Raw genomic sequence first — 21,662 nt, 5'->3', positions numbered from 1 at the left:
CAAGGACCACACACTGTGATCCTGTCAACTCTGTCAGCTATCAAAGTAGCAGGCCTGGACTCCTAAATACACCACACCCAACTCAAATCCTGGGAACCAGAGACTGTTGCTGAGTGTGAGAAACCATAATCAGAATACTCCTGTGGACCCATAGAAGACTTAAAATTCCCGTTCAAGAAAAAAACAAAGCTTTCAGATAAGTAATCTAAGACTTTACTCTTAGCTCCTTTATTAATCACTTTATCACTTAAGGGAGAATACAATTCCTCTTTAAGGTTGGCACAAGAATATGCAGAGTCACTACAACAAACATCTTGCTGGATATGTAGCCTGCTCCTCTTGTCCAGTACATCTAGACTTCCTTGGTGGGTATCTATACTTCGGGGAGATGATTAGAAAAAACTATTTTCTTAGAAAATAGAAAGACTATTTTCTTGGTTACTTTTAGAAAATAGAAAAGACTATTTTCTTGGTTACTTTTCTCTCATTACTGGGACAAAATACCCGACACCAAAATTAAGGATGGAAAGTTTTATTTAGCTCACAGTTTGAGGAGGTTTCAGTCCATATTTGGCTGGCTCCAAGGAAGAGTAACACATGGCAGAGGGCCATAGTTCACGGCAGTGGAAAACAGCAAAAACAACAAGAGCAAAGGGAGGAGCAGCAGGAGTAAGACTCTTTCCCTCCCTTATACTGTATGCAGGCTCCCTGCCCCAGGGCAGATATAGCACTCATACCCATAATCCCAGCATTGGACCATGGATCAATCAAAAACTCTGTAAGTCCACCCCATGACTGCATGAGGCTTTGGGAGGGCATGTAAGCACAAATGGTAACAACTATATTGATGAGTTATGAAAGAATTTGATAGTTCATAGTTTAGCCCACGATTGTAGGCCACTCAGCTACCTTATAGCTGAGTGGCCTAAAAACCATATTCTTAATCCTGGACATAATAGAATTTTTTCTAACAATGCCACTGAATCTTCTTTAAATGCTTTAGTAGGACCCCTATTAAATAAAAGTATCCTGAGGGCAAACAAGCTCTCAAATATCAAGATTTCTACTTTTAAATATTGGGTGATTATCTTTGGTTAACCTCCACTACAGGATATCTTAGTAGAAAGGCCCCCCTCTGCTAGGAACAGAAAAATCACTCCTATTTTCATTAGCCTAACTCTACTAAATACTCTGGATGGACACTCCCCAAATGATGTATACACACAATAACTACAGGCTGAAGATTGGTGTGCAACAAACTAGTTTAATCACCCCAGAATTAGATGGGAAGCCCCCAGTGTTGCTCATTGGTCCTGTGGAACCGATCTGTGGCCCTGGCTTCCCCCTGGATGTATAGGAAGATACATGCTGGGATTTTCATGGTTACAAGGTAAAAGTGCCGAAAGTATGGACCTGCAAACTTGTTCCACCTATCCATTTATGGTCTAAAATCATGTTTCACTGGTATGACCAGTTGGCCTCTATCTTTATCCCTTCCCTAGGATTAAAAGATGTCATTTAGCATACTCAGGCCTTAACTACCTATAATAAGTGGGTCTTAAATGACACCACAGCTACTCTCTCTCTTGAATGAAGAAGTAAAATTAATAAGACGAGCCATCCTCCAAACTTGGATTGCACTAGAAATCCTAACAGCAGCACAAGGGGGTACTTGTGCAATTATAAAAGATTAATGTTGTGTGTGCATTCCTGATGTTTCTGCTAATATCTCAATAGCTGTTCAAGATATTAAATGACAGGTTAATAGCATGTCAGATTCTGAAACTCCCTGGACCTTCTCCTTATCCTCTTTATGAAAAACTATTATGGGTTCCTCCTGGTGGAAAATTTTGTTGGTTATATTAATAATTATCTTGTGGATTTTATTATTTGGTCCATACATTTGTCTCCTCCAGACTTAAAGCTGTACATCTACCCAAGATGAGAACACCTGGTGTCTATTGAGGGCCTTTAGATAGACCCTCTGAAGAGTATCTCTCATTGCTGATTGCAACTATGACCCTCTTCAGCTGGAAGAAGCAAATTGAGTAGTTAGGGGTACTTCTTCAGAGAGGGGAATATTATAGATAGCTCAGTTAGGTAGAAATATTGCCAGCAGTCAAACAGGGCTGGGCCCTCAAGAGATCAATGTAGAAGACAACTGTTGCTAGAAGTATATTCACTGAAGAATGGTCTTCAAGAAAAAGAACTACTCATCCATATACTTCCCCTAAAGATGAACAAAAGTGATTGATATTCTAAGCAGGTATCAATCACCTTGGGGTGGAGGACCAAACCTCCTTAACCCACCCCTTCAGGGTAAGTCCTTGTCTGTGCATGTTTGCTTGCTATGTAACTTGTTTCCCCATTTCATCCTCATTTAATCAATATGACCTTAGTGACTATACTTGTTGTATGCTTATTGGCTGACTATAGTTTTGTCCCACCTCATACCCATCCTATGATTTGCTATTGGATCAGTATTACCTAAGTGACCATATTTGTAATCTTATCGATTGATGATAGTCCTGTCCCACCTTAAGCCTGCCTCACCTCATGGCTTTGCTTAATAAGACACCCTTGAGAAGCAGGGTTAGTGGGCAAACCCTTCTGGGTCCCCTTCTGTCCCTCTCATATTGAAGCTTTCTTTCCCTCAATAAATTCTTCCTACTCTTAAAAAAAATTTTCAGAGATGTAAAACTTCTGTGGTACTAGAAAAGATTACTTATGATTTTTTAATACAATTTTTATAAAATTTGTGTGTTCTTTTATAAAATATACATAACAATATAAAATAATTTAAAGCAGTTTTATGCAGGAATGTAATAGGTAAAACTTGGTGTACATGAACTCATATGGTTTTAAAGTTTTAATTGCTTACACAAAGTAGTAGTAGATTGTTATCACTTGATAAGCTGCAAAGAAAATTATTCAAAAGATATTATCAATATATCAGTTAATAAGTTAGATTACATTTCTAATTTTATGAAATATCTGAAAGAATGTAAGAAAAGAAAAAGAAAAATCTGAGCATGTACACACATACATACAAATCCATGGGGGAGCAAACATAAGAAAAAAATGAATGATCTCAGTTGAAAAATAACAATAATTTCATAAATAATTTACAGTCCAAAAGTCTAAAGTGAAAAAGACAGATACTGTATATTTTCAAAAGGGTATATAACATGTTTTCTAATGCAGGAGCACTTTACATGAGAAATGAAAGACATAACACTAGGTAAAGAATGAAATAAAGAATTACAAATGTCTACTTTAACATCAGATAAAGTAGGCATAAATGCTAAGCATCTTACCACCCCTAGAGTTATAACCATAATTAAATCTAAACACTATTAAAAAGTCTTAAAAATATTAATGTGTATATAACTAACAATATGGTTAAATACTTGAGCAAAAATTGAGAAATAGAGACATACAATTTCACAATCATTCTAGGGAATAATTTTTCCTTCTCATAGGAATTAACAGTAATAAAAAGTAAAGAAAAAAGATTTGAAAATAGTCAAACAATATATACTAACAATTATGTACTTTTACTCACCTAAAGAAGAGGCAGCATGCCTTCTTCATATCAGATACAAGATTGACTGCACACTGGTGCATAAAAGAAGTCTTAAAAATTCAATGGAGAAAAGTTATACAAATTTTTAGGCTATATATATAATTTATTTATTTATGGCAAAAAAATGGGATTCCAGCAAGAAATATAATTTGTGGAAAATTTTCAGGGCTGCCAAATTATGGATTTTATGAAGATCACAAAGGAAAAACCTCTTAATCTAGATTGATAAGAAAAAGAAAATGTAAATCAATGTCAGGTGTTAAAAATGGTTTAATTTCACCAATTCTTCATACTTTACACCAAAAATGTAAAATTTAGAAAAAGCAAACAACTCTTCAAAATGCAGAAAATGAGACCTGTGTGGCTTTGTTCTTCTTTTTCAAAATGTTTTAGCTGTGTTGTGTGCCTAGTAGATTACATATAAATTTTAAAATGGATTTTTCTATTGCTCCAAAAATGTCCTTATAATTTTGACCAGTATTATATGCAATTATAGATTTTTTTATATTACTGGCTTCTTAAATATATTGTTATGCAATCTATATATCTACCCACTGATAGATGCTTTAACTTCTTACTGTAATGTTTTATAGTTTTTAGTATAGAAGTCTTTCACCTCTTTGGTTAAGTTTGCTTTTAAGTATATTGTTCTCTTCTATGCTTTCTAAAAGAAATTATCTTTTAATTTCCATAGGGATCATTCATTGTTAATCTATGTAAAATCACCTGATTTGCTTTTTAAAGTGTCATATGTTTGTAATATATGACATTTTTATTCTTTTTGGAAAGTTCCTATATATGTGTATATAATTTTTAATCTTCTTTTTCCCTCCTTATTCTCCTCCCTTCCCTCATTGCCTGACCTACTCAAAGGCTTTTCTTGCATTTTAATTTTCTAAAATTTTTCTGAATTTTATGTTATAGGTAGTTTCTTTTTTCCCAGAACTTGGAGTTTTCCGTGTAGAAGATCACATTTACACATGGAGATAAATAGAGATGTTATTTTTCTGTTTCAATGTTTGTACTTTTTATTTCTTTTACTAGCCTAATGTATCTGGCTAAGACTACTCAATACTATGCTGTACAGAGATAGAAAAAGCAGATGTCCTTGCCTTCTTTCTGATTTTAGAGGAAAAGTTTTAAGAACTATCCATCCAAAATTTTAAGGTTTACTCATCACTGGATATGATGGTATCTGTGGGCCTTTCAAATGTGACTTTAAAAATGTTTTAATTACTATGGTTAGGAATTACTACCTTTCCTAACCATAGTGATTCCTAACCATAGCTGTTGAAAGATCTTATCATGAAGTGTTAGGGATCTTGTTAAATAAATTTCCCTCGGCATCAGTTTAGATAATTATGCATTTTTCCTTCTTTTGGTGATATGGGATTTTATATTAATTGCTTTTTAAAGTTGGAATCATCTGTGCATTACAGAAATATATCCTACTTGCTCAGAGTGCACCATCCTTTCACTGTTCTGTTGGATTGTGTTTGCCAATCTTTTGCTGAAGAATATTGCAGCAATATTATCAGGAAGATTTTTATATACTTTTTGTATAGCGTCTTTGTTTTGTTTTATATCATGGTAACCCTGGACTCATTAAAAGTGTTGTCTTATCTTCAATATGTTTTGGTATGAATTTCATGATAATTATTGGTAATTGTTGCTTAAATGATAGAATTTACTAAAGTTGGTCAACTCTAGAACTGATCTCTTCTTTGTGGGCGGATTTCTGCTTACTGATTCAATCTTACTAAAAGGTTTGAGTCTGTTCAGATTTTTAAGGGAAAGCATTTTATGGCTTAAAAAGTGGGCTATTTCACCATGATAAATTTAAAATGTTATGAGAAAGGCATAACAAATGTAAATGTTCATGTTATGGCTTGTGTCTAGATGTCCCCACAAAGCTTTGTATAGTTATGGGAGTGGGCTTTTCAGAGGTGGCTGAATGTAGAGTTCATGACTGATTCATCATTCAATGCTGGGATTAAGGGTGAGATTGCTACACCAACCCTAGGGTGGGTAGGTGGGTAGTCTGCATCTCTCCCTCACTCTCTCTCTCACTCTCTCTGTCTCTGTCTCTCTCTCCCTCTCTCCCCCGCTCTCTCCCTCTCTCTCTTTCTCTCCATCATTCTCTCTGTATTGTTGCCTTTGCTGTCTTCTCCCACCATGAATGATTGTACCTCTGCCATGTGCCACCCTGCCTTGGAGCCAGCTGATTATGGACTGAAACCTCCTCAAACTGTGAGCCAAATGAACCTTTCCCCCTCGAACTTTAGGTGTCTCATCGCTGAGACAAAATAACTAAAACAGTTCATAATTTAGCAATGTAGCCATATGTTTGAAGCAAAAATTGAGAGGTAAAATGAGTATACAATTTTTATATTACAGATTTTAACACCCCTTCCTCATAAATTGTTAGCAGAGAGAAAAACTAGTAAAGACAGTCGTGAACAATACTCTCAGGGCTGTGTAGTGAATATCATTAAGCACTACATTCCCGAACTAAAAAATGCATATTCCTTTTCCTGCCCATAGTACATCTAAATAGACTATATGTTGGAATAAAAACTGTTCTCAAATGTAAAAGGATCACAATAATAAACTGTGGCTTCTTTTATCACAAAATAATTTCTATGAAATTCAGTGGATGTTTCATATCTAGGAAGGACATAACGAAGGCAGGAGAATAAACCAACAAAAAGAGTCAGAGGGTGAAAATAATTGATACAGCTGTCTTTTTCAAGTTCAAAAATTACAAAATCTAACTAGATTGATCAAAGAAAAAGAGAAAACACAAATCAGCACCAAGAATTAAAAAGAGGTTAACCCCACAAATTCTATCAAAATTAAATATTAAAAGCACACTATGAATACAAATTACCAAACATGATAGAAGAAGTAAAAATATGAAATATCTTGTAGGTACAAAAGAATCAAAATCCTTCTCCCCAAAAGAATTCTAGACCCAGATGAGTTTATAGTGTTTTGTATCAAATATTCAGTAATAATCATGGATAGCATTTCTGAAAAAGAGAAACCTAATTACAACTCATTTCATATAAGCAAAATAATTTTAAGTTTAAAATCAAAAGGAGATATACTATTTTTTTAAAGAAAATTACAGATTAATATGTCATGAATATGGAATCAAAATTCTCTAATATTAATATCTACAAGAGAATTATTAGAATTAATGAAATAATGTGGTAAGTATATGGATATATCAGTTGTACTCCTATTCTAGGAATGGCTTTGGAAAAATTAGTTTTTTAAAAATTGTTTAGAGTAATACCAAAAATACACTATACAAAAAAATACACTATACAAAGGGATAAATGTAACAAAAGATATGTAAGACATCTGCACCAACAAATGACTCACTCTGCTAAAGTAAAAATTAAATTGAGCCACATAACATTTATGTACCTAGGAAACTTAAAGAAAAGTTTTGAGCACAGCTCTCTTAAGAAGGCAGTGATCCAGCAGAAAACAAAAGAAATTAATAGACAATTGAAATGTTCCACTGAGGTTTTCATGGCTCTGTCCTGCCCCACGGGATCTTGTCACCTTTCTACAAATACTGAAAAGTACAGGCCTGCAGAGAAATGAGATAATGAGATCTTTAATTTAAAACTGTGCAAGTTCTTCTGAGGGGCCCTGAACCCCAAACTCCCATATCCCTGTAGCTAAGTGTCACCTTATACCAGGGATGAAGAATCAGAGGGTGGCAGGTGTAGGAAAGAAGGCCATTGGGGTAGCTGAGTGAAGAATTTGGTGTACTCACATGAGCTGTCTAGCTATAGCAATCACATAACCCAGAGGATGGTTGACTCTGTAATGCAAGGATAAATCATCTTGTTAGTACATTTAGTGGTTTAATCTAATGATTTTCGTTCAGTCTCTGCCTACACCTATGTTTTCAAGATTTCTACCTATTTACTGTTCCAGTAGATTTAGTGTTTTAGTTTTAATATTTAGATCTTTGATCTATTTTGACTTTAGTTTAGTGCATGGTAATAGACATGGGTCTAGTTTTAGTCTTTAGTATGTGGAAAGCTAGGTTTTCCAGCACCATTTATTAAAGAGGTTTTCTTCCAGTGAATATTTTTGGCCTCTTTGTCAAAGATAAGGTGATTTAGTACATTTGGAGTTGTGTCAGCATCTTCTATTCTGTTGCACTGATTCTCAAGTCTGGTTTTTTGCCAGTGCCGTGCTGTTTTTATCACAGCACCTTTGTAGTATAATTTCAGGTAAGGGATTGTGATGCCCCCTGACTTGCTTTTGCTACCCAAAATTGCTTTTGTTATTCTATGTTTCTCCTGGTTCCAAATTAATTTAAGGAATGCTTTCTCTAGTTCTGTGAGGTATGCTAATGGTATTTTGATCAGGACTGCATTAAATCTGTGTAATAGTTTTAGGAGTGTGGCCATTTTCACTGTGTTTGTTCTTCCTATCCATGATCAAGGTATGTCTCCATTTTCTGATATCTTCTTCAATCTTTTTCAGAGTACTATAGTGTTGTTGTAGTGTTGAATGTATAGATCTTTTACTTTTGTTCAGTTGATACCTAAGTATTTCATTTTTTTGGATGTTATTGTAAAGAGTGTGGTTTCCCTAATTTTTCTGTCTGAGTTTGTTGCTATTAGAATGTTACTGATAGTTGAATGTTGACTTTGTATCCAGCTATGCTACTGAATTTGGTTACTAAATCTACAGGTCTCTGGATGGAGCTTCTGAAAATCTTCTATGTAGAGTATCATGTCATCTGAATATAATGATAATTTCACTTTTTCTTTTCTTATCCTTATTCCTTTTATTTCTTTCTGTTGTCTAATTGCTCTGACCAATGTTTCCAGAACTATATTGAATAGGAGTAGTGATAGTGGACATCATCGTCTTGTTCGTGATTTCAGAGTGAAAGCTTTCAGTTTTTGACCATTTAATATGATGTTAGCTGTTGATTTGTCATAGCTGGCTTTTATCAAATTAAGATAAAGACCCTCTACTCAATTTTCTGTAGTGTTTATATCATGAATGGGTATTGGACTTTGTTAAATCCTTTGTAGGCATCTATTAAGACAATCATGTGATTTTTGTCTTTGGCAAAACCCTTTTATGAATGGAAACATTTAGAAAAAAGTATTTCCAGCTGCCCTGGTCTGTATGCTTGGATGGAATACCTCTTCCCCCAAAGCACATGCCAATTGATTATCTAAGCATTTCTTATGAACAGATAAATGTAACCTAAACTCTTTTTCTTGCTAACAAGTTATAAATAATATGATGATAAGCGAACATAAAAACTGGTTCATTAAAGCCCAGACAGCCCTTATTTCATTTTTTATTTAAACAAAAAACCTTCTCATTCAGTACTATTTGTTTTTCTGAGGGATTACAGCTTCATATTTTTGGCAAAGTAGGTTGGGATTTCCTGTTTCTATACTTTGAGGTTGTAATCACCTTCTCTTGATTTTTTTCAAAACACATGTGAACATCCTGATACTGATAATATGCATAGATAAGCAAACATCCTGAGCTGTACACTAGTAATCCTTTAAATTTACAAAAGCAGACATAAGTTTTACTCATTTGGTGGAAGAGAAATAGCTACCATTCATGTACACAAAAACTTCTGAAATTTTCTTCTTCATTTTCCTGGAACTGGTACCTTTCACAAATGCTGTGTACTTAGCACTCACCATCTTGATGATGATATTTTTGCCATTCTCTTTGGTGTCAGCTGCTTCTCTTTTATTGTCTTTTCTACTTTCATTTACAGAGAAGGACAATGTTGAAGACAATGATGTGAAGTTGACATACAGGGTAATAGCTACACACCCAGCTAGGCCCTTCCATGTGTCTAGGGCACCTGGTTAAGTGCAGGACATGAGTCATTCTCCTGTCTGAGTGAGATTGATGGCCTAACATTTTCATTTTTCTGAAGAGCTGGAAGGAGTCACATTTCAAGGGACAACTGTCATACCCTTTCCTTTCACTTTTCCTCACACTCCCTTAGTATCCTGAGGATGGACTAAACTAATTGCCTCAGCATCCACTTGCCACCTGCAGTTAATTTGGGACTACCCTCTGAGCTGCTCTGACACAAGGCACATCTTGCCTGACAGCCACAGCGCCATTCCCCTGTTCCAGGCACAGTTGCTACCTCTCTGAAGAGGTTGCCAGGAAATTGCACCTAGTGAGAGAGATTGAGAAGAAATCTGGCCCAATTGTTGACATCTCCAAGATTCCCAAACCCCAATAAGCCATGATTGACATGGCTAGCACTCTTAAAGATCCCTAAAAGGGGCAGGTGTATCTAGATTAGCTCCACCATTTTTTGCAGAGATGCAGAAGCTGTCAATTAAGAAGCGACATGTTCCCCAAACCTTTACCATAAATGGTGCATCAATGTCCCAAGACCACCCCAGAAGACATATGATGGACTCCAGCAGACTTGAAGTTAAGCCAAATTGTAGAATTTAATTTGGGCCAATTGTCAAGCCTGAAAAGTTTTGTTTTGGGCCAATCAACAAGCTTGATATTGGACGAATTTTAGGCATGAATTGTAGGCACACCAATCTTTTCATAATTCTCAGGTTGGTCTAGGAGGTCTCCTCCTGTCTTGCTGACTTCCTGCTCTGACTAAATAGAGCCTTGCTCCCCAATTGTCCTATAAATCTATGCATTATTTGTTTGTAGGATAGTATGGGATCGGAAAGTCCTGTAAATCTATTCAGGACTTTTATCCTGAGTCATGTCCTCAGAGGAGCTTGCCTTAAAAAGAGCTATAGACACTAAGTGCTCTTAGCCCAGAAGAGTTCTTGAAATTCATGGCAGAAGTCAATGTATATTGGTGACCAAGGCCAGCAGTGGTAATAAGCTGTGGTCCTCACCAGCACTCACCAGCAGCCAATTCCATCAGAGGCAGTAAGTGGTAATGGTGACAAGAGGCAGCAACTGGCAGTGGAAAAGCCATGAGAGCTGATTGCCACTGAATAGCAGCAGTGTCCAAAAGTAGCAGAGAACAGCAAGGAGCAGTTTCACCTGAAGGTAACTGCCACTGACTGGTACTGACTGGTTGTATTGTCCAGCAGCAGCAATGAGGAGTCTAGAAGCCAAATGTGTAGCACTAAACCCTGAGCGCCATAGGCCCTCAGATCCCATTGGCACTTAAAGCCCAGATCCACCAACAGAGTTATGCTTTGCTAATTCATGTTCATTACCTAAATTGAGCAAAGAAAACTCAATTGATTGACAAGAGAAATATGCAGATTATGTTTATATTCCAGCTGAGGAGGGAAATATGTCCTCACTAGTTCCCTTCACCGTGTAGTCAATCCACTCAAAAGGCCATAGAAATAAGGGTCTGAGTACAGTTCTGTCTTCCCATTGTATTTGTGTTCTCACCTGGCCACTGGCTCAGCACGTCACCCTAAGCATTCTAAACTGATTCTGTCCCATTTGATGACACCATGTACCACAAGATTGTCCATGGTCTTGGAAACTGTAAAATAATATGATGTTTCAAGTGAATTCTTAATCAAGTTATCACTGGGAAACTGAACTGTGTTACACGTCTCTGCATGGCACTCCAGCCTTCATTATTCACTCACTATAAGAGCTCCCAAAGGCGCATGATCAAAAACAGGGTACACATTTCCATATAACATTTATTACTTTAATTATGTTTTGCTTTTCCATGTGTTTCCTACTAGGCCTTTCCTACATCTTTCCCAGTGTGGCCTTCTGAATGGTAACTACTTAGGGACTTTCTTCTGTTTGCTTCCCTTCAATTTATTTATTCATTTATTTATTACTCTCAAGTTTCTACAAGAGTAGATTATTTCTTTCACTGTGTAAAATGAGATTTTTGTGCTTAGTATGTTAGGCCAACAAGGTGCCTTCTCAGTGCCTTCACTCCTGAGATTTGTGTCACCGGATCATCCTGCTGGTAGAGAGAGTTCCTGTCTCATCCATTGATCTCCTAAACTGTGCAGTGCTAGGCAGATATGAGCTGATCAGGCATGGCTGGGGTAGGACATGATAAGGAATTTATTTAAACTTTTTTTATGAAATATTTGTATTCCCCAGAATATATTGTCTCATAAAATATTTTAGTACAGAAAAAGCTATGTACCTCTATAGATATTTACGATATGCTTCTCACTAATATGTGTTTGAACTATAAAATTCAGAGGCAACTGTATTTGGAAGCAATTATATTTTATGTCACTTCTCCCTGTTTCACAAGTCAGCTCTTTGCTTCATGCGTAGAATTTTGCTCACAGCCCCTTCATAGCTTATAGACTTCATCCCAATATTTTTAAAAATTTTGGGGAGACTTACCTGCCAGTGAATCAAGGACCTAGACTGAGCCTGTTGAACAGGGACTCATGCACTCAACCTCTCTCTCTTTCTTGCTCTCTCTCAGGAGTTCCCTGTATAATATTTATATTTATTTAATTTATATTTATATTTATTTATTAACATATAGTAATTGTACAAAGTAATGGCATTCCCTGTGATGTTTTTATATATGCATATACTGTGTTTGGATCATGTCCATCCACCTCTGGCCTAGCTCTCCCCGCTGCCTACTTCCTAGTCCCTGATAATTCCTCTTCTGCTTTAGAGACTTAGGTCTTCACATATGAGACTGTCTTGGTTTCTTTTCTCTCATTGCTGAGACAAAATACCTGATGCCCAAAATTAAGGAAAGAAAGGTTTATTTAGCTCACAATTTGTGGAGGTTTCAGTCCATACTTGGCTGGCTCCCAGGCAAAGTTGTACATGGCAGAGGGCAAAGGTTCGTGACTGTAAAAGCAACAAGAGCAAAAAGGGAGGAGGGGTGGCAAGCAGCCTCTTTTCCTCCCCTACATATGCAAACTATCTCCTCCAGGACAGGTGTAGCTCTCACACCTATAATCCCAGCAGTGGACCATGGATCAATCAAATATCTAGAAGCCTGCCCCACAACTGCATGAAGATTTGAGGGGACATGCAGACACAAACCATAACAGAGACAACATGTGAAACTTGTTTTTCTCTGTCTGCCTAATTTCTATTAACATGATATCCTCCTGCTCCAACCACTTCCCTGAACATGGTAGGATTTTGTTTTTCTCCATGGCTGAACAACACTCCACTGTATATGCACACTGTATTATTTTCTTCCCACACCCATTGATGAACACCTAGGCCGGTTCCTTATCTTCACTATTATGAACAATGCTACAATGAATGTAGGCATGAAGGTGTCTCTTTTGCATGTTGACTTCATTTCCTTTGCATATGTACTCAACAGTTGGGTAGCTAGATCCTCCAGGAATTCTATTTTTAGTTTTCTGAGGATCCTCCACATTGACTTCTCTGCTTCCCATCCCATGCTTTATCCCCTCCTCTACCACAAGAGATTCCTTCTGTAACCTTCACAGCTATGTTCTAGATTCCAATTCCTCCCCAAAACAACATTCAGTCCATTCTTTCAACAGCCTCTCCCTATCAGTTATCTCTGTGTTTCTTAGTATTGACAAAATCTTCTGACTGCAGCAATAGGTGAAGCCTTTATTTTCATCTCACATCAGCCCCCTTTTTCACCTCTTAGTTTTTTATGATCTGGATTACTCCAGTATATCATTTATTTAGTATTTAGGCTAACTGACAGCAATCACACTTGTAACAACAAATCTATTTTCCTTCACATATTAAAAAAACAATGATTTTTCACTGATCACAAGGCATTCTGAACAATGAGATGCAGGTGGAAACACTCTTTCAATCTCCTCATAAAGATGGTGAAGGAAATTAAGTCAACTACAAGCTGAGCTCTCTCTCAGGCTATGTGGAATGCAGATGTAATGGTTGGAGCACCAATTACCATTATGGACCATAAAGTAGCACTGAGGATGGAAGCCACATAATAAAATGATGAAGTAGACAGATAGAAGGTAGAAGCTTGGATCCCTGATACCTAAGCAGTTGCCAAACTAGACCGGTATGAAATCTCATATATGAGAAGGGAATAAATTTTTCTATTGGATAATTTAGTGTCATGTCGGGTTTATTTTTGCCTATAAATAAACTAGGCTGTAACTGTTATCCAAGAAGAAGAAAATGAAAAGAGATTGATCCTCAGTTTTGTCTCTTCTGTAATTTTCCCAATCAGAAAACCTTGATGGGGGACATTTCCAACTATCTTCCTCCTTACATCCCACCTTGGAATAAAGAGACATTGCCATTAATCTCCCTTAAAATACTCCCCCCTTGCTTCAAACACCTATCCACTGTTCTAGCCACATTCTGAGTGACCCTGGAAGTCATCTTTCATAAATGTCTTTATGAGTTGTGATCAAAAATACGGTAAAGTGCCATCCAACAAAAAGACAGGTTCATAAAAACATTACAGTGCTTTCTCATCCACAGTAGTCACTGGATTTGCCATTGTGAGACTTCTGGCTCCTTCCCAAAGTCATACTGACTTGAAAGGTAAACACACTGAATTCATTCAGAATGTTGAGGCAGCCAGAATAGTATGAAGACACTTGAAAGAGGACTTCCGCAACTGCTTGAGAAAGTGGCAAGAATAAGTGTATTTGAAGCAAGAAGGAGTATTTTGAGAGGAATTAATGTTGTTATGATTTGTGTCTGGAGTCCTCCCAAAGACTCAGGCAGTCACGGGCGGCTTCTAGAGTTTTTGACTGATTCATGGTCCAATGCCGGAATTATCAGTGTCAATGCTACACCCACCCTAGGGCGGGTAGCCTGAACACAATATAAAGGAGGAAAGAGGCTTGCTCTCTCTTGGTCCTCCCTCCTTGCTCTTTTTGCTTTTGCTGTTTCCCACTGCCATGAACTGTTGCCCTCTACCATGTGCCACTCTGCCTTGGAGCCAGATGAGTATGGACTGAAACTTCCACAAACTATGAGCTAAATAAACCTTTCCTTTCTTAATTCTAGGTATCAGGTATTTTTCTCAGCAATGAGAGAAAAGTAACCAAGACAAATGGCAGTGTGTCTTTTACTATAAGTTTAATATGAAATTTTTCAATTTAAATAGTCTCTGTATATTTTGACTATACAGTCATACCTTGGTACCTTTGCTCACAAACTGGGTTCTGTCCATGATTCTGGTCACAAACCAAATTGGACATGAAGTAAAGAAATTTAATGGTTAGGTCCAATGTTAACTTTATGGGGAAATTTGATTCAGTTTTCATCCAGTTCAGTTTTTGACCAGAACTGTGAAGAGAATTGAGTTCATGAACCGAGGTCCCACTGAACCTTGTATGAAGAAACAAACTCCATGAAGAAAAGGATTTTTATCATTCTGTTTACTGCTATGTTTCCAGGGCCTGGGACACAGTAGTTCCTCAATAAAATAATATTGAATGTGATTTTTTTAATTTTATTTTAAAGAAAAAACACAATAAAAACAATACAGAATTCCAAAATAAGATATAGGAAATTAACAATGGTTAATATATTGCATACTGTTATCTTGAAAGTAGTTGCTCAGATTATCAGATATAGGCATGCAAAATTGGTCAAACAATATAAGCACTAACTAGTCCTTTGAGTGAACTAATAAAAATTAGTAGTACAGTTATCTTAGCTATCTTGTATATGTATGTGTGTATATCTATATATTCCCCTTCTTTATTTTCTCCTTTCCCCCATCCTAGTTGTTCTTTCCTTTTGAGAAGTTTTGTTCCCTTTCCAGATATGATTTTTTTCATTTTTATTTTATTAGCATATGTTTGCAGAACATGAAGTTTATATTCATCTTAAGGAGTAAGTACATGTACACAGCCCATCTTGATGTCTTTCTAATCTCCATTTCCTCCCCACTCATCCTCCCTCCTTCCATCTAAATCCCCTTTCTCTGTTTTCATTGTTGTTGCTATTACTAATTTTAGTACATGTTTGTGACATACAGTGTTTATATGGAGTTCAAGGGACAGCTTCACAGTGAGGGCCAGCCGTCAGGCCCAGCCCTGCTCCATGCTACCCATCTCTCTGTCTTGCTTGCCTCCCCTGTAGCCTTGAGCTTCCCACAGGATGTTCTTAGACAGTTTGCTGAGCAGCCTCCACAGGCCTCTTGCAGAGGAGGCGGAGGCCCCTGCACAGATGGACCTTATTGAGGCCCATCACATCCCCCGAGCCTTTCTTCTCCCCTGTCACAGCCTGGCATCCCTGACTTGACTTTCCCAGGACCTTGCCATGTTTCTGGCATTCTCGTAGGCATGAGACACACAAAGAAGACCTCACTCCCTGTGACTCCGTGGTCTCTGCAGCAATCTCAGACTTCACCTATCCCTTGTGCAGAAACACTTGGCCAGAGACACAGGAACAGGTGGGCAGCACATGGAACCCAGGCATAGGTGGTGCCCACAGGAGCCTTTCCCAAGGTGCTGGACTGAGCAGATGCCCAGTCACAGGGGTAGTGCATGGAGCATGTAGGACCACACAGAGTTGCCTGAGCAACCTGGAGAAGTATTCATCTGTGACATGGTCTCTCCCTTCTTACCATCCAAATGCGTATCTGCTAATGACTCATCTGCATGTAATTCCTGCCTTCCCCAAAGAGGTTTTTCCAGTCTTCTTATCATGAAGGCTTTAGTTCAGTCAACATCACAGTCATCTCAGAGGGTCCCCTATCCACCTCTGTCCCCTGCCTTCCCTACTCAGTTCCTTGCCCTAGCTCCGTGAGCACTGTGACTCTCAGAAGGCATCTGCCTTACAGGCCAGCCTGGGCTACAAAGTAGTTCAAGACCAGCCTGAACTGCATAGTGAGACCCTGTCTAAAAAAAAAAAAAAAAAAGAAGGCATCTGCTTGTGCGGTGGTGGGCTGTTTGCTTCCTCACTAGAATGTAGGCTGCAGGAGGGCAGTATGTTCACATATGTAGGCTCGAGCCTTAGACCATGCTTGGTATGCAGTACTCACAAAACGCCTGATGAGTCTGTTTCTACTACAGGTGCTGGAATGACACCTAGGACATGGTCACTGAGTATTACACTTAAGTACAGTGGCCCTTCCTGGGTTCTAAATTTATAGATTCAAGTGATGACTTATTGAAAATACTTCGAAAAGTTTTTATACTAAATATGTAGACTTTATTATTGTCATCATTTCCTCAATGATATAATAACAACTATTTCCATGGTTTTTTTTGTTTTTTTTGGGTTTTTTTTGGTTTTTCTCCGGTACCAGGAACCGAACTCACGACCTTGCGCTTGCCAGGCAGGCGCTTTGCCGCTGAGCTAAATCCCCAGCCCCTATTTCCATGTTATTGATATTCAATTAGCTATTACATCATTTAGAGATGGCTTAAAGTATATAAGAACCTACAATCCCAGTACCTGGGAGGCTGAAGCAGGAGTATCACAGAGTTTGAGGCCAGATGGTCTACAAAGTGAACTGAAGTACAGTCTGGACTACATAGCAAGACCCTGTCTCAAAACTATCAATCAATAAATAAATAAATTAAAAGCATGCAGGAAGATGTGTATATGCCCTAGGAAAATACAGTGCCCTTTTATGTAAAAGGTTTAAGCATACACAGATTTTAGTGTCCAAGGGGAGTCCTGGAACTAATATCCCACAGGTACCAGTACCTGGTCCCATTCCACCACCATCCCCTCTTCCATCCTCCGCTCTCCTCTGCTTTCCTCCTGCCCATCCTGAGGACACCCTCCTCTGTGGCTACTGCAGAGGGGCAGCAGCTGTGGAAGGCTCTGAAAACTCAGAGCGGGGCAGCCCGCAGTCCTGCAGAGAAGCCCAGTTGCTGCTATGCTCAGCCTGGCCCACTGGCCTCTCTGGCTCTAGTACAGTGAGAAACAAAGGAGCTAAGTGACTCCCTTCCCTCCATTTAACTCTAAACAGCATCCGATTGTCATTCCATTATTCTCAGAGAGGTAAAAAATAAAATAGCCAAAGCCTAGGAGATCACCAATTCCCTAAGTGAAAACACAGGTGAGAGGTTCAGAGAGACAGATCAAAAGTACAGATGTCTGGCCTTTAAATTCTAAAAACCTGAGTTACCGGCCTTCATTCCCTCCTTGCTGTTGTTGCTACTACCTTTGACCTTGCATGCAAATGCTTTTCTGTAGCCCCAGCACCTTTGTTGGCAGGGACTGGCCCTAAGCACAACTTCTCATGATCTTTAATAAACACAGCTGCTTACTACTCACTGCTGGGAGTACAGCTGGCAGTTCTTCCCTCATCAAACAAGAATTTGGACTACTATTGGTCCATTCAACTGTAACAGCTCTGCTGCCTGCCCCTGTGTTCACTGTGGTCATTGCTGCCACCAGGCCCCTTGTCAGCCTCCCCCTGCAATCAGGGTGACCAAGCGTTGGTACAGCTTTCCATAGACACAGAGGTACAGGAGGCAAAGAAAGGGTGACACAGTGGGAAGTATGCAGGGACTTTCCTGTGAAAATCACACTCTCTGTCGGTGCCTAGGCTGTTGGGACCCCTACCCCCACCTTGGGACTTCTCTTTGACCAGGAGCTCCCAGCTGGAAGACAGTGAAGGAACAGCTTGAGACACGGTAGGGGTCAGCCTGAAACAGGACAGTCTTTCAGGGATTAGTCACTATCCCCAACCCCACCACCACCACCACCACCACCATGGTGGTCCTGAGGTACAGAGTGTAGAGCTGAGACCAGGAGGAAGCCAAGACCAGCCTTCTAGGGCCACATCACTCTAAACTGTTCAGGATCAGAACCAACTATCTCCAAAGGGAAAGCATGAGATCATTGTCCTTAGGGTAAAGTAAACAAGTAAGGATCTAGCAAGCTCAGGAGAAGACTCAAGAGCCCCAGATGGCAAGCTCTCATGTTATAGATGCTCCCATCAATTCTCAAAGAAGTTCCCCCGTTGGTACAGCCTGAGGCACCGAGTGCAATGCTTAAAGGTTCCAGCAGAGAGCAGTGTTTAGTTGCTACAGTGTCTGAGAAAGCCCTGGTTGCAAAACCCCAAGGCTTCAGTTCTTGTAGGTAATTTAAAAGACTCTGGCCCTGGCTCCGACCTGTGAGCTCTTGCCCTTTACTTTTTTTTGTTTTTGTTTTTGTTTTTTTTTAGACAAGGTCTCGCTATGCAGTTCAGGCTGGCTTTGAACTCACTTTGTAGCCCAGACTGGTCTTGAACTCGCAACGATCCTCTTGCCTTAGCCTCCCAAGTGCTGGGATTACAAGCGTTCGCCACCATGCCCGGCTCTCCAGCCCTCCTTGTCCCAGCCTAGTTTCCTGGCTACCATGTCTGCGCTTTCTCTGATAACCCAAATTCTTTTTGCTCCCTCATGCTCCAAAGAATCTAAACGGTGTCGGTCTGCCAGTTCAAACCCTCTAACAGTGGTCTCCTTCAATAGAACACAGTCCAATAGCTCAGCCTGCAGGCCCTGCATACTCTCTCTGGCCCACTTAGAGTTCATGTGGCGACATTAGGTCTGTCTTTAGCTCTGTTCTAGGCACACTGGTCATCTTTCTATCCCAAAAATATGAGATTCTGACAAACCTCAGGCCCTTTGCCCTTGCTATTCTCACCACCTGGAGCACACTTTCCTCTTCTGCTGCTGGCTCCTTTCACCATATAGTTCTGGGCTCACATGTCACCTTCTGAGAGAGGCCCTTGCTAACTATCCAGATACTTGTCGCTCCCAGTCCTCAGAGTCCTATCTCTGCCTTGTGACTGCTTTCCCACATTTCTGTACCTGAGATTAGTTTACCAAAATTCAGGTAACAGATATCAAAGTGGCCCCTAGATGGTATATAGGTGGTAATAAATGACACTATACTGTGGCCAGAGATTCAGCCCCCACCGCCCACCTCACAGCCAGGTTCAGCGACAGAAGGAGATTCAGGTCTCCAATTCCTATCCTGCATGCTCGAGGAAGCAGCCATCCAGAATCTCAGGTTGTGCTTTGCTGGGTCTCACACCCTAGCTATGCAGTGTTCATGCCCTCTGATGGCACCAGGCCAGAACATGTAGAAATGTCCTCTCAAGATAAGTAGGACTCACCTCCTGGCATGGGCAGAATAAGGGTAAATGGATGCCTGTGGCTCAAGACAAGGCAGGCTGCCTCTCCAGTCTCAGATAATAAGAAGGCATTCTCTCCATTGCCAGAGTGTAAATTGTTTGGTGCCACTCTGCCACGTTTGTCTCCTTCATCTAGCACAAAGGGTATGTGGCTAGTCCTGGACAAGGGCATGCAGAAACACACAGAACTACAACTAGTCGTGAGGTCAGGCCTAAGAATAGATGACTATTGAGGCAGATGCATTTGGATCTGCTGCCCAGCATCCAGACCCAATCACCCTGGGAGCCCCCTCTCCACACTTAGTTCAAGTGACTTGTCTAGGTCTCCTCTCTTCATTCCCATAACCCAGTGTACATGTGACCCAGCCTGACCAATCAGAGCATCAGATCCCTCCATGTGCAGTGATTGGCTCAGAATGAGCATGTGACCTGAGTCAGGCCAGTAAGAGCAAGCCCTGGAATTTATGCAATTGGAGACATCATATTAGACCTCCATCTTACTGAGCTTGAAAGACACTCAGACTGTACAGTTCCTCAAATTTACTTTTTGACTTTAGCAATTTATAGATTCCCATCATAACCACAAGAGTCACTGCTAATCCACATGTGGTATCAGGTAACACTTGGTGCCTTGAGAGAGCAGCCAACACTGTGGCAAGAGCACTTTTGACTAGAACATCAGAGAAGGCTTCATGGTGGAGACAGAGGCCTTAGAGCTATATGTACAGGTTCACAAAAGTAGCCTCAGCCAAGGGGATTCTGAAAAGACTTCATCAATGAGGATGAGGCAGAAATGGAATTTTTTTATTTTAAAGAGAGTAGTAAATGAGAAAGAAACAAACAAAAAAATAGAACAGTAGTAGCACACCAATATCATGAACATAAACAAATCAAAGCAAGAACATTCAAAGTGATGCAGGGTCTCAAGACAAAATAATACGAATCAACAGTGGTTGTTACATTACATATTGCTATCCTCAACTACATTGGTCAGATTACCAGATGTAAGAATGAAAGGTTGCCCAAACTATTAAGGTGAATAAGAAAATAATTCTTTGATAAAACATTAGAGATAATACAGAGTTTCACTAGACAAGATAGTAGGAGTTCACCATAGTAATTCCATTGCATACTGTTACCTTCAAATCATTTGCTCAGACCACCAGACACAAGCATGCAAAATCGATCAGAACATAAAAAATTGTAAGCATTAACTGTTCAAGAAATGGAGTTTTTGAGTCCAAGTCCACTGGGAAGAAAGTGGAGCCTGAACTGACACACAAGGCACTGTGGGGGAAGGGCCGGCTTAGTCTAGGGCCACCAAAAGAATCCAGCATGACCCTTTCCTCAGAGCCCTGAGAAGTCCTATCATGTGTTTCTAAACTTGGAGTGGGGGGACCAACCGTTGCCTTAATGTAGCAACTGCATCTGCTCTGCGAGCAGACTACACCCCCATGTGGTCCTCACAATGACAAGGCATCTGGATCAAAAGTTGGGGCCCAATCGGTCAATTTAGCCACTCAGCAAGACACTATCTCCTAAATTTAAAAAAAAAATCACCAGGGATATAGCTCAGCAGTACAAGCACCTGCCTGGCAAGTGTCAAGGTCCTGAGTTTGATACCCGTTACCAAATAAATAAATAAATAATCGTAAAAAGGTTGAGAATGTAGCTCAGTAAAGACCCCGAGTCCAGAGAGAGAAAGAGGGAAGGAGAGGGAGAAAAGGAGGGAGAGGAAGAGGGATTGAGACTGAGATTTAAAGGAATCCACCTGCTGGACATGGTGGCACATGCCTGTAATCCCCACTCAGGAGGCTGAGGCAGGAGGACCACTGTGAATTTGAGTCCACCCTGGGCTACAAAGTGAGTTCAAGGCCAGCCTGAACTGCATAATGAAAACCTGTCTCAAAGAAAAAGAAAAAAGAAAAAAGAAACCAACACATTCCTCTGTATCCCACCTTGACTCTTATACTCCCATCAATCCTGCAAATGTCCCATACCTTAGCCTGAGTGTCATTAAGAAATGGC

General features: G+C 39.5%; 1 long non-coding RNA gene across 1 annotated transcript in view; it reads left to right on the top strand.

Moving 5' to 3' along the window:
- Window positions 1-202: 202 nt before the first annotated feature.
- The window catches only part of LOC102013496, a 36,673-nt gene continuing 15,213 nt past the window's right edge, over window positions 203-21,662 (top strand). Inside the window, exon 1 of the long non-coding RNA XR_260169.1 lies at window positions 203-365. This is a non-coding gene — a long non-coding RNA (uncharacterized LOC102013496). The remainder of the gene's footprint in view (window positions 366-21,662) is intronic.

Source organism: Chinchilla lanigera, unplaced genomic scaffold (genome assembly GCF_000276665.1).
Source record: "Chinchilla lanigera isolate Chin_1 unplaced genomic scaffold, ChiLan1.0 scaffold00013, whole genome shotgun sequence".
NCBI lineage: Eukaryota > Metazoa > Chordata > Mammalia > Rodentia > Chinchillidae > Chinchilla > Chinchilla lanigera.
This window is presented reverse-complemented; position numbering and strand designations above follow the sequence as displayed.